We start from the raw sequence: 13,954 nt of genomic DNA, 5'->3' as shown, positions 1-13,954 counted from the left end.
TATTACAGTGAACACAGCTCCAACACATACATGTGTCTCACCTGATCTGGATATACATTCAGGGGTGGGATTAATGTATCATATTTTTAAATATTTTGTGCAACCTCCACATTATTTTCTCATATTAATTATAATAAGCTACAGTACTTATTTATTTAAAATTTAACGTTTGATCACGTGTATTTGTGTGGGCTAGGTAGAGTATGTGAATGTGAGTGCAGTTCCCCTTGGAGACCAGAAGAGGGCATCAGATCCCCTGGAGCTGGTGTTACAGGTGGTAGTGAGCCTTCCAACAGAGGTTCTGGGGACCAAGCTTAGGTCCTCTACAGGAGCAGTATGTGCTCTGAACAGCTGAGCTATCTTCCTAGTCCTAAAACTGCACAATTTAGAGCTTGCCAGGCACCTCTCCTCTATGTTTTCAGTTTCCCTTCTAAAAAGCCCAATTGGACTTTCTGCTGAGACATTAATGGACTCCATAAGGGTCACTGGATAAACTCCACTTTAGAAGTCTCTTTCATTATTATTTTAAATTGTTTATTCCTGGACTTGACTCCTCCACTCTCACCCTTTTCCCAGAGGTCAGATCATGTTCAGAGACTTCACATGAGTCGCCAAAGAGAGGACTTTTCTGTCATGCAGAGTTTATAACTTTCAGCACAGGCAAATGTCTTTGCTTTTAACTCTCCCTAATACTGGAAGCTGCTTTAGGATCTAGAGTTTGTCTGATTTCCAATGTTGCCACTTAGAGCTAGACCTAGGATAGTTCCTGTCAATTCCTAAGGAAAGAGATTGGATAAGGAATGCAGTCTCTGACCAATGCTGACCAGACTGCAAATAGTTAACAGATATGTGCGTGTACTACAGACTAGCCTGGCAAGCAATAGGCCATGTAGGCTTTCTACAGCTCCTTAGAGATGCATGTTTATTAACTGTGCCCTTCAAAAGCCTGTAAACCTCAGAGAGTGCTCAGCGAATGTTTACAAGAAGAACAGTGGAATCCAGAGGAGTAACTGAAATCCTTCATTCCTCCTATCCCCATTCCCTCCTCTGCAGCAGAATGCACCCTCATCTCCCCAAGCCCTGGGGTTGCCACAGGCATGCAGAGCATATCAAAAGCTTAATGAATCAACTCTGCAGAAGACACAAATATGGAGGGAAGTGTTTTGTATGAAAGACAATGAGGGAGTCCATGTGGCCTTGCAAATTAGCACTGCCTTCAGCTAAATTTGGTCTTGAGAACTCAGATGAGATAAAATTTTTCTAGACAAGAAAATAAATAAAACGAAAATGGTATTTCTTTATATCTGATCACTGTGCCACTCAGCTGAAAAACTTAGTGCTGTCTGGGTATTGTGTAGAGATTGCGTAGAGCAAGGAACTGTGGGAAGATTGGGAATGCATGGCCTTGGAGGGGGTGACCTATGAGTGGCCATAGTAAACAATTGGGGGCATTTTCTCAAAGATTAAGTCACAGAGCTCTGTTTCTTTGTGCAAACTTATCAATATGGTGAGGTTCAAATCTATTCCAGTGTAGGGTTCTGTGCACTGTCCACCTCCAATGCAGCCCCATACGCTGGTAAAGAGCACTGAATGTGAGTGAACACACAGATGGAGCTTCACTAGTGAGCACCCTATTCTTGGGATATTGCTGACACAACTATGCCAGAGCTAATCTCTCTGCATAGACTATGAAGTACACAAGTGGCCATTAGCCTTGGCATAGCCTAAGGACCAAAGATGGTTCTCTTGACAGGACTGACAGAGAAATGGCCACTGAGAGCATCTGGATGTGCTCCTACCTCCTTCCCTAAGACTCTCCATGGCTTTCTTTACCTGCTGCTGGTGACAAGCATTTCTACTACTGGGGTCCTTACCCTATATATGTGAAGCCATCGTTTACTTTTATGTAACCTTAAAAAAATAGTATTCAGTGAGAAGTTATGAAACCATTTAAAAACATGATCCAAAGGGATACTTTTTAACTAATTATTTTATTTATTTACACTACAAATGTTGTTCCCTCCCAATCTCCCTCACAGAGTTCTTCCCCAATTCTCCTTTACCTGTGAGAGAGTAACCCCAGGTCTTAAGTTGCTATAGGAGACTTAATACTTGTATCCTCTCCAGTGGAGACCAGACAGTACTGTACTACATATGTCCTGGGGCCTTGGATCATCCCATGTATGCTCTTTGGATGGTGGCCTACTCTATGGGAACTCTCAGGGGTCCTGTTTACTTATCCAGTCTGTTAGCCTGTGTCTTTTTATTGCAAAATTGAATCCATTGATGCTGAAAGATATTAATGACTGACGATTGTTAATTCCTGTTATTTTGTTATTAGAGGTGGTATTAGAGGTGTATTCATGTGTGTGTGTGTGTGTGTGTGTGTGTGTGTGTGTGTTTGTGTGTGTGTGTGTATGTGTTTCTTTTTTGGGTTTGTTTGTGAGATGATTGTATTTTCTTGGGTGTAGTTAGCTCCTTTTGTTGGTGTCTTCCGTCTAGTTTCCTCTGTAGGGCTGGATTAGTAGAAAGATATTGTTTAAATTTGGTTTTGTCATGGAACATCTTGGTTTCTTCATCTAAGGTAGTTGAAAGTTTTGTTGGATATAGCAGTCCGTCCTGGCATCTGTGATCTCTTAGGGTTTGCAAGACATCTGTCTAGGATCTTCTGGCTTTTAGAGTCTCTGTTGAGAAGTCAGGTGTAATTCTGATAGATTTGCATTTATATGTTACTTGGCCCTTTTCCCTTACTGCTTTTAATATTCTTTCTTTGTTCTATACCTTTAGTTTTTTGATTATTATGTGGCAGGAGGATTTTTTTCTGGTCCAATCTATTCTATGTTCTAGGCTTCTTGTATGTTTATGACTATCTCTTTCTTTAGCTTAGGCAAGTTTTCTTTTATGACTTTGTTGAACATGTTTTCTGGCTGTTTGAACTGGGAGTCTTCACTCTCTTCTATACCTATTAATTTTAGGTTTGGTCTTTTCATTGTGTCCCAAATTTCCTGGAAGTTTTGGGTTAGGAACTTTGTAATTTATCATTTTCTTTGGCTGGTGTATCAATATCTTCTATGCCTGAGATTCTTCTGCCTCTTGTATTCTGTTGGTGATGCTTGCATCTGTAGTTCTTGTTCTCTTTCTTAGATTTTCCATTTCCAAGGTTGTCTCCATTCTGATTTCTTTATTGTTTCTATTTTCATTTTTAGGTCTTGGACCATTTTGTTCAATTTCTTCACCTTTTTTATTATATATCCCTGTATTTCTACAAGGGGTTCATTTGTTTCCTCTTTTAAGGTCTTCTGCCTGTTTGAGTTTTCCTGTATTTCTTTAAGGGAATAACTTATATACTCTTTAAAGTTCTCTATCATCTTCATGACATGGGAATTAAGGTTAGAATCTTGCTCTCCAGCTGTATTAGAGTAGCCTGGACTTGCCGTAATAGGAGAGCTAGGTTCTGATGGTGCCAAATTGTATTGGCTTCTTTTGATTATGTTATTACATTTGCCTCTTGCCATCTGGTTATCTCTGATGTTAACTGCCCTGGGCATCCCAGATTGGAGCCTGCCTCCTCAGAGGCAGATGGAGCTGTGTGTTCCAAGTTAGAGCAGGCCTCTGGGGAGAAGGCAGGGCTGAGGGTAAGGAAGCAGACACACCAATCTACCACAGGTACATGTTGATGTGCAGACTGGCCAGAGAAATACTTTTAATGTCACATGAAAAAATCCTAGACAAAAATATTTTTCTATAATGTATATGCTGAGGCACATAAAAAATACCAAAAACTAATCAGAGACGATACAAGACTGTCTACTCTCCCTGTATCTATTCAATGTAGTACTTGAAGTTCTAGCTAGATCAATAAGACAACTAAAGGAGCTCAAAGGGATACAAATTGGAAAGGAAGAGATCAGAGTATTGCTATTTCCAGATAATATGATAGTATAAATAAATGATCTAAAAAAGTCTACCATGGAACTACTACAGCTGATAAACATTTCAGCGAAGTGGCTAGATAATAAATTAATGAAAAAAAACCCAGTAGCCCTTCTATATCCAAATGATAAATGGTTGAGAAAGAAATTAGGGAAAGAACACCCTTCATAAAAGCCACAAATAATATAAAATAATTTGCTAACCAAGCAAGTGAAATACCTGTATGATAAGAACTTCAAGTTTTTGAAGAATGAAATTGAAGAAGATATCAGAAGTTGGAAAGATCTTCCATGCTCATGGATTAACATAGTAAAAATGGCCATTTTACCAAAAGCAGTCTATAGATCCAACATAATTCCCATCAAAAATTCCAATACAATTCTTTACAGGCCACGAATGAACAATATTCAACTTCATATGAAAAAAAAAACCAAGATAGCTAAAACAATCCTGTACAATAAAAAACTTCTGCAGGTATTACCAACCCTGGTTTCATGCTGTACTACAGAACAATAGTAATAAATACCACATTGTGTTGGCATAAAAACAGAGAGGTTGATCAATGGAATTGAATCAATGAACTAGAAGTAAATCCATACACCTACAGAAACTTGATTTTTGACAAAGAAGCCAAATGTCACAAAATTTCCTGCTTACAAGGTGTGCAAGGGTAAAAGATGAAGCAGAATTTGAGGGATTGGCTAACCAATGACTGGCTCAATTTAAGATCCATGCCAAGAGAGGGAGCCCATCCTGAACACTATTAATGATATCCTGCTGTACTTGCAGACTGGAGCCTAGGATAACTATCCTCCAAGAGACTTCACACAGCAACATATGGGAACAGATACAGAGACCCACAGACAAATATTAAGTGCAGCTTTGGGACTCTTATGGGAGAGGGGAAGGAGGGATTGAAGGAACCAGAGGGGTCAAGGACACCATAAAAACCTACAGAATGTACTAATCTGGACCCATAGGGGTGCACAGAGACTGAACTGCCAAGCAAGCATGGGATGAATTTAGAGCCCCTGCATATATGTAACAGTTATGCAGCTGGGTCTTCATGAAGGACTCCTAAAGTGGGAGTAGGGGCTGTCTAACTATATTACATGACTTTGGATCCTTTTTCCTTAGCTGGGCTGTCTTGTCTAGCCTCAATATAAGAAGATGCACCTAAGTTTACTACAACTTGGTATGCCAAGGCTAGATGATATCCATGGGAAGCCTCCCCTTTTTTGAGGAGAAGGAGAGAAGGGAGTGAAAGGCAGGTGAGGGAAGGAGGAAGGTGGAGGAGAGGCTGTGATTGGTATGTAAAGTAAATAAAAATGTAATCAATAAAAATACTTAAAAGTCTATGTTAAGATGTATAAATTAAACTCCAAATGTTAACAGTGACTTTCTCCATGTTATCGTATATTTTTATGGTTTTAATTTTTTCCCTAATGAGTGTGTTACCTTTTAGAATAGAAAAGACCAAGTTTATTTAAAGACATGTTTTATATGCATAATCAGCTAAACATGGAGTTTAAAACCAAAACCAACAGAAAGACCACAGATTAGAAAATAGAAAATCCCTAGTCAACATTATAAACTATTTTGGGGTGTGTGTGTGTGTGTGTGTGTGTGTGTGTGTGTATCTGGGTCTTCTCTCTCTCTCTCTCTCTCTCTCTCTCTCTCTCTCTCTCTCTTTCTTTCTCTCTGTGTGATGTTCTCTCTTCAAAATGTATGTAGCCTTCAGTGTCCTAGGTTGTTTCACTTTTAACTTGCATAAAACACTATGCTATGAGCTTAAGCTACAATAAATGTATTAATTAATTCATTAATTCATGTAATCAACAAGTACAGGAATGTCTGACTTTAGATAAGGATGGTCAAGGAAGTACATCATGGCATTTTCCCCTTCTGTCTGTTTTTTTTTTCCTGGCTCAAATATCTTCTAAGGCTGATTCACCTTTGATGAGAGATTTGTCATGATCTCAGGGGATTTTACAATTACTCATCCTACCCACAGGGAAGCAGAAATCCTTCTTAACATTCACCACAAATCTTCTCAGTTTTGCTTGCTGGTTTGTTTTATATTTATTTGAGGCAGAGCTATACCTACATAGCCGGGTTGGCCTGGAACTCACTCTTTTTTTCTATTTCACTCAGCATTGGGGGTGGGGTTGAGATTACATGTGTGTGCTAAAATATAATATTTCCCCTTATCTTTCCTGGTTTTGTCATGTCAGGGATAGAATCCAGGGCCTTGCACATGAGAAGCAAATATGTTGCCATTGAGGTAGATCCCAGCTCTGTATCTTCAGTTACCTAGCCATCTAGTCAGGCTAAAGTTAAATGCTCATCCCCGAGTCAATCACTGTAACCATTTAATTGAAGAAGCAGATGATTTAGCCTAGATGGTGCCTTGCACCCCACTTCTGCACATTGTAATCATCCCCAAATAGAAACTTAATGTCATGGTGTTCCAAGTCCAGGCTGCCCTGGGATCTCAGGCAAAATTTTTTTGTCTATTCTAAGGACAATGGAAAGGCACAGGAGATTTGTAATCTTTCTAAATCACTCCCAGTGACACCAGGGGGGATGGATGAATGGGTACTCAAGTTTTGTGAAATGGTTTTGGTGACTGTGAAAAATGCGTGCTGCTGAAGGTTAAGGGCAAGGGAACCTGAGCAGGATGCTCGCCTCTGATGCTGCTGCTCCTTGGCCCATTTATCTGGCAAAAACCCTGATTTGTCACCACGTCCACCCACTGTCTGCCAGGTTCCCATATACACATATCGAAATAGGACTACTGACTTTTCAAAGTAATAGCAGTAGCAACAACAGGCTTGCCAGTGATGGTAGTGAGGACGACGACGACGACGATGATGGTGATGATGATGATGATGACGACGATGACGATGATGGTGGTGATGATAAAGATAAGTGTATTATCCCTAGCCATTGGGACTATAACTATAGAAACCCTGCTCACAGTTGTTTAAGAAGAGATGCGTGTATTTGTCTGGAGGGGACAGTCATGGCAGGCAGGGGTCTGCATCTTTAACTTTCAGATAGCTCCAGGTAGGAATGATTATTCCTGGCAGCTCAAGACTGGCGCTTCAGTAATGTTCACAGGGCTGGAGGTCTAGGTTGGTAAAAATCATCATGAATTTGGATTTAAACATTTGACTCAGTGATACCGTACAGACCTCAGGGAAGCCTCTTAGAAAGCCTCTTAGAAGGATGTTTAAGACACCGCTGAAGGATGAGCTCACCAATTAAAGGTAAAGTTGGGAGAGGAGGATGAACATTCTGGGCAAATGTGGGACTTAAGATATCTGAGGAGCTGAGGAAAGGCCTGTATGGCTTCAGGGTAGCTTGCTGCAAGGGAGTGGCACTAATGCAATGGGCATGAGTAGACAGAGTCCTTCTAGAGTCAGTCATGACTACATGATCCTTGTGGAATTGCAACTTCTTCTATGGAAGCTTGGACAGAAGGATGAGAATCGTCAGATCACTATAAACATGTCACTATACTCCATGATGGCCAGGATATGGCATCTTCTATGCTCTTAAGGTGTGTGTGTGTGTGTGTGTGTGTGTGTGTGTGTGTGTGTAAGAGAGAAATGGTGTATGTATGAAACATGCATATGGAGTGATACACATGTATGGCCAGAGGAGGAGGAGGAGGTGTGATGACCTATTCTATCACTTTCAGCTTCTTGAGTCAAAGTCCCTCATTGAGCCTGGGGCCCACTGTTTGGGCTTGAGCCGCTGCCTAACAATTCCCAGCAATCTTCTTGCCTCCACCTCTGACAGCAGTGGAATTATGGGCACGTTTGTGGCCACACCCAGCTTTTCAATGTGGGTGTTGGTAGTTGAACTGAGATCCTCCTATTAGCAAGGAAGCTCTATTATCCCCTAGACCATCTCCTCAGTGTGGGAAGGACATTTAACTAGCTGTCTCGAGATTTGCAACAATATAGGGGGTAGCAGGTGAGGAGAACTTGGTCAACCACTAGTGTTCTCTACAGAAGAGACTAATTATATAAGACATAGCATGGAGCAGAGAAATGAGTTATTAACCACAACTTAGAGTCTTCTGCCTCGATAAGGTCAATAGTAATTGCTGCAATTACTTGATCACCACACATTGTGTTTTGTTGGTTAATAATGGAATACGGATACCATGCCGAACAATATCTTTACTTCTCATTAAAACTCACAGTGCCATTTCAATTCAATACTGCAATGATATCTTCAATACATACGAGGAAATTTAAGTTCAAAGAGCCTACTTGACAGAATCAGAGGGGTGTACAGGTCTAGTCTTTTGATTTAGTTGGCTAAATGTTTGACCGCCATGTATTTGGTAGATGTAGCAGAAAGTTTCTAGAATCTGTAGCATCACCTGCCAAATAATAATGCAAACAGGGCTGGAAGGTGAAGGCAGAGAACAGACCTGTCTGTCTGTTTGATCATGCCTGTTGCTGGGCACTGAAACTCCTCACTACATCAGTTATGATATAACTGTGGTTCAGTGATGGCTATCATCAGCTATGATGAATGTTTAAGCTTGGCCAAGACATTCACTAAAGGGAAGTGTGGGCTAGCTCTGATTCTGAATGTTACTTGGGACTTCACACGGGCTTAGTGAACCATCCCTAGAATTGACAATCTAAGATTCTTTTACCCAACCTTTCTTCCTTCTCTTGATGAGAAGGGACAGTGTCCATAGCATCTTAATGGCTGATAGCCTCCTCTGATGGCGTTTTCAGTTTCCTTCTTGGGTATCATTCTTCATTAATCTCTTGGAGAGCTAATTTATTGTGTGAGTTCCTTAAGGTTGCCTGGACAAAGAATCAGAAACTAGGTGGCTTGTAAGATGCGTAAAGGTGTTTGTTTTCAAGCCTGATGACCTGAGTTTGATACTTGGGACCCACATAGTACGAGGAGAGAACTGATTCCTTTAAGTTCTCATTTGACCTGCATGCACATGCTGTGCCATGCTTATATCTCACACACACACACACACACACACACACACACACACACACACACACACACACACACACACACACACATATATATATGAAAACAATGGTAATCTGTTGTCTTACATTTCGGAGGCCTGTAAGTCTGAGGTTAAAGTATCTGTAGGATTTTTTTTGAGGCTCCTCCATGTTTCTTTCCTCCTTTTTGTAGTCTCTGTGTAGACTTTCCTTAGTTTCTCATGGGTGGTATTCTCTTGTGTCTTCACATCACCTGCCCTCACTTCTTAGTATCTCATTTTTCCCACTTCTAAAGGACTCAGACATATTGGATTAAGTCTGTCATATGCCCTTTAACGGATCTTCTACAAAGATTCCACTTCCAAATAAGCTCACGTTGACCGCCCAAGATATTAGTACTTTAGCACCCTTTTTAAGTTGCATTTAGTCCATAACTTCCATCTTTTGTATTTTTTGGTTAAGGACTTAGAAACTTGGAAATTTCAATAACTTTATATTTAAGACAAGAATCCCATCTAGAGTTGATATTTAGCTTTTTAAGTTCTTTCATTTCTTTTCAAAAGAAAAATCTATATTCCTAAAATCATAAAAAGTTAAAGATAGCTTTAAATTAATGTAATGGAATATAATTTTACTAATTAGATACACTTAAATGTTTTATCAGAACTTCTCCACAATATTAATTTTAAACACAGCTGTTTTAACATAGCTAGAAATAGAGTAATTTAAATGGAGCAATGGTGATTAAAAAAAAACACACATGGAATTGGTACAGAAACAGATAGATTGATCACTGAGATAGAATAAAAGATCCAGAAATAAATTCATATACATATGGATACTTGATCTGACAAAGAAGCTAAAGTGTAACATAGGTAAGTTATATTGTACATTATACCTTCTTCTTCATACCTGACAATGATCAGAAATATAAGTTAATTTCTGCCCCTGCTGCAAGGTCATGTGTTCACAGTAGCTAAACCTAAAATGATGTGGGATGAGGCAGGGAATGGACTGGAAAACATTTGAAGTACTTCTCCTGTTCTAAGCTCTGAAAACAAAGAAGTGATAAGTCGTGCCCTGAGAGCCAAGAGAAGTTTGCAGAGGAGGACAGCTTTGAAGTGATGGACAGGTAGAGCAAAGAGTCATCCAGCTGGCTCAGCGACAGGATTGGAGGTGTTTGGTGGTAATAAACAGAAGCCACAGGGCATGCTTGATGCGAAAAGAAAGGGTCCCAACTGTTAGGAAAAAAGCTGGGATCATTAAATTGGTACCAAACTTGGGGATACCTTCGAGGTCAAAGGCAAATGGGCTTTTCCCCCAAACGCAACAAACATAGTAAGAGCTGAGACAAGACTCAGCTCCAGGTATTTTTCCCTGTTTACAATTCTTTGATGCCTCTTTGCCTCCCCCGATCTTTTGTAGAGCAAAATGGTGTTGCTGGAATTTTCAACCCCAATAAGCCCATATAATAAACACACAATCTAGTTATTCCAATTACAAGCTATATGCCTAGGTTGGGCAGATTTAACACTATACTTAGTCCCCAGCTATGAGACCCTTGGTTACTTGCAGTTTGTCCAGGCCATGTGGATCTGCTGCATCATGGTTTCCTTCTCCTCCTCTTCAGTCTTCTCTTCTTCCCCTCTCCTCCTCTTTTCTCTCCACCTGCTCTGACTCTTTAACCTCCAGTCCCACCTTCCCCACCACTGCCCAATCACAGGCATATAGCCTGTGAAGCCTCCGAAGTTAAAATGGGGAGAAGGTTCACATGAGATCCCTTGAGTATGTGATGGGTTGCTCCTCAGGGGCAACCCCTCTAGAGGAAGCAGAATTTACGTCAGGATACAAACAGCATCAGGACAATGCACAACGAAATGCTAACAAAGTTTCAAAGTGAGGAGCTCCATTTAAGAGCATAGTTAGGGGGAGGGTGGTAAGGGGGGGAGGATGGGGAGGGGAACACCCATATAGAAGGGGAGGGGGAGGGGTTAGGGGGATGTTGGCCCGGAAACCGGGAAGGGGAATAACAATCGAAATGTAAGTAAGAAATACTCAAGTTAATAAAGATGGAAAAAAAAAAAGCATAGTTTTAGACTTTGACCCTTCAGATAATACAACAAATGTATTATGTAAAACACAGAAACAGGTGAAATCGTTCTCAAGTTCTCTCTCGCTTCTTAAATTGTGCATGATTTGCTTCGAGGTCAGATAATTTGAATTGATTTTACTCCTCTTTGTCTCACTGCGTAGCTTATTCCCACCAGGCGAATCCATCGTATTAGGATGGGAATAGAAAGAGTTATTTATTCTGGGACTCCTGCCCATTTTATCACCCTGCCATCTTAATTTCAGCGCTTGATTTGTGCACTTGTGTGAGTGAAGGGCGCTGGGTGTTCCTTCACGTTTCGCTTCTTTCCTCTCCCGTGACGTGTAGATGAGTCGGATGGTGGACACGCCAATGGCAGCTGTGGAGCTTTGCTTGCATGTGTGGCTTGGCATCTGGATTTCCACACTGATCAAAGAGATCAAACGACACTGTTGGGATACTTTCCCTTGCAAGTGACATAAACATGTCTATCCACAAAGAGGAATGATGCACGAGTTCAGGAGTTAGCTGCAGGCACAGCGGGAGTTGAATTTCATCGAGATTCTGGTCTCCTGCTATTGCTTGGCTGTCATTGTCTCTGTCCAGTGTCATTCCTAGGCAAGTTCCATTTATGTTGTAGCCAGATGGCACAGAGCATCTACGAACCATCATCTTTCCAGACAAAGCACTTCTCATCCCCAATTACCTATAATTGAATCCCATTGGTTTGGGCCTCTCCCTGAAGCACTGGGAGTGAATACATAAAGAATGGTACCCTAGAGAAAAAGAATGGTACAGCTAACCAGAAGAGTCTGGATGCTGTGCAGGACGACGACGGGTGAGTCAGATTCCAGAAGTAGGTTTAGCTTTTGTAGGGATTTCATTGATCAAGTTTTGCCTTTAAGATTCATGGGAATTTATTGTACAAAATTGTAATACAATTAAGATTGTATGTACAACAACATTTTAAGTCATGTATTACTTCTTCATCACTGGTTAGCTTTAATATTCCAGAAAGAGCTATCACTTAGAACCCAGGGGCTTCAGTACCAAGGACACTTCTCTGTGCCTAGGAGCTTTCTTCTTGAGAAATATATCTTTATGGAACCTTCAAATCCAAATGCAGCCATTATGTAGTTTCTTTGCTGCTTCCAGTAAATTCTTCAGCCTAGGGAAAGAACAAGAAGAAAAGCTGGTTCTCAGAGAATTCATTCAGAGAGCACACTTCTGTTCAGATGGCCACTGATAATCTGTATGCCCTTTTATAGTTTTCCAGGTCTCTTTGAGCCTTGTTTTCCTCTGAACATAAACCACCCATCTAATTAGTGAGGCAGTCCTCACTATTTAGACTGAATGGAGCATAGCAGTCTGTGTCACCTAGTAACCCCCCAGGAATCTAGTCATCACTGTACTGTAATAAACGCCATTATTAATATTTTATATGGGCTATCAATGCAACATACTTTTAAACTAAGTTCCTTCTGCTTCACTTTGCAATTTCAGGTGCAAAGGAAAGATGAAGGGCACCACTGGCTTTTGTTTTCATGTGGCCTGTCACCGTCACTGATTTGAAAAAGTCTTAAGATGTAAAGCAAGGAGGCAGAGGAGATGGCCTCAAGAGGGGGAGGTTTTATTTTCATGTCATTAGCCTAGACTCACTGTAATATTTTCCTGTTCTTTACTTCCTACACAGTTGTCACTAATTGCACACTTATCTCGCCACTTAGCAATAGTCCTTAGTTCCTAACCAACTCTTACAAAGCTATTAGCCAAAATATGTCTTCCTTCAGTTTTCAAGAGAGCAGTTCTAGCTACCTGGTAAGAATTCTTTTTGTTCTTTTTTTTACACTGAATAAAAACAAGCCAAAGACCCAATAGAAAGGAGCATCTCTGACACACATTATTACATGATTGTTAGAGTCTTTTAATCCTACAGGCTAATGATTATTTCTAGTTTAGTAAAATGGCCACCCCACTTGAGATGATAGCTTCCATTCAGAAGAAGGTTACAAACAACGAAATGGTAGAAACTAAAGGGAAAAAAACACCACAGGGCTTCTTTCATTTAAATTTTAGAAAATAGTCTGTCTGTAAAGCCTTTCTTTGAATTCACCAGCCACACTTGTACAAGCTACTTTCAACTGTTTCTATTTTGAAGATACAACCACAAACACACACTGAGTGCTCACACCTTTGAAATGTCTTCTATACCTGTATATATAGATGAGTCCATTTAAACATTGAGCAGCTTATGTGGTATTCACTTTATAAACACTTTCCCGAGCATCCACTCAGTTTGTGCAAGGAAAATACAAATGATCCACCAGGAGCCATTACCAGGAGAAGTTGTTGTGTTGCAGACACGCTGCTCTTGGGATTCACACCTCTTACTGTGTCCCTTGAATAAGGGGCTTGGTTGGTCTTAAGCTTTCATAATTCAACCCCGTAGCACTCCTTCATTCTATATTAAAGAAGAATTAGCCTAAAGCTGGGGAACTTCAGTACAAATCTTGGTTTGACTAGACCTCGCTGTGTAGATGACATGCCTCTCTGTTCTCATATGTGGCCTCTTTGTGGGGCTTTTGTGAGGACATAATGTGAATATTGTGATGGAAACAGTGCTGGTGGTGCTGCTGTTCCTGGTGCTGCTACTACCAGCACTGTAAGGGTGTATGTGATATTTCACATCTCATCCCAGAGACTCAGATAGCTTCCGGTTTCAGAGCCAGCTCTGTTCGTCACTGGTGTGTGGTCTCGAGCCAGTGAATTGACTCAATTTGGCAAACTCCGGTTTCTTTACTGTTCAGATAAATAGTGCATACTTATTAGTAGTGGTTAAGATCTGATCTGGTTCCACAGCCTGGAGGAACTGGGGAAAGTCCTATGTTTTACTCCTTGTTATCCTTTGGTTTTTGTCAAACTGCTTCTCTCG

General features: G+C 40.6%; 1 long non-coding RNA gene across 1 annotated transcript; it reads right to left on the bottom strand.

Annotated features, from left to right (window-relative positions):
- Positions 1 to 11,921: 11,921 nt before the first annotated feature.
- LOC134480632 (uncharacterized) lies at positions 11,922 to 13,561 on the bottom strand. The gene is made up of 2 exons (XR_015632384.1): positions 13,234 to 13,561; positions 11,922 to 12,190 (listed from the first exon to the last, which is right to left on the bottom strand). It is a non-coding gene; the product is annotated as an uncharacterized LOC134480632 (long non-coding RNA).
- Positions 13,562 to 13,954: the final 393 nt, after the last annotated feature.

Source organism: Rattus norvegicus, chromosome 10 (assembly GCF_021556685.1).
Source record: "Rattus norvegicus strain SHRSP/BbbUtx chromosome 10, alternate assembly SHRSP_T2T, whole genome shotgun sequence".
In the NCBI taxonomy this organism is placed as follows: domain Eukaryota; kingdom Metazoa; phylum Chordata; class Mammalia; order Rodentia; family Muridae; genus Rattus; species Rattus norvegicus.
This window is presented reverse-complemented; position numbering and strand designations above follow the sequence as displayed.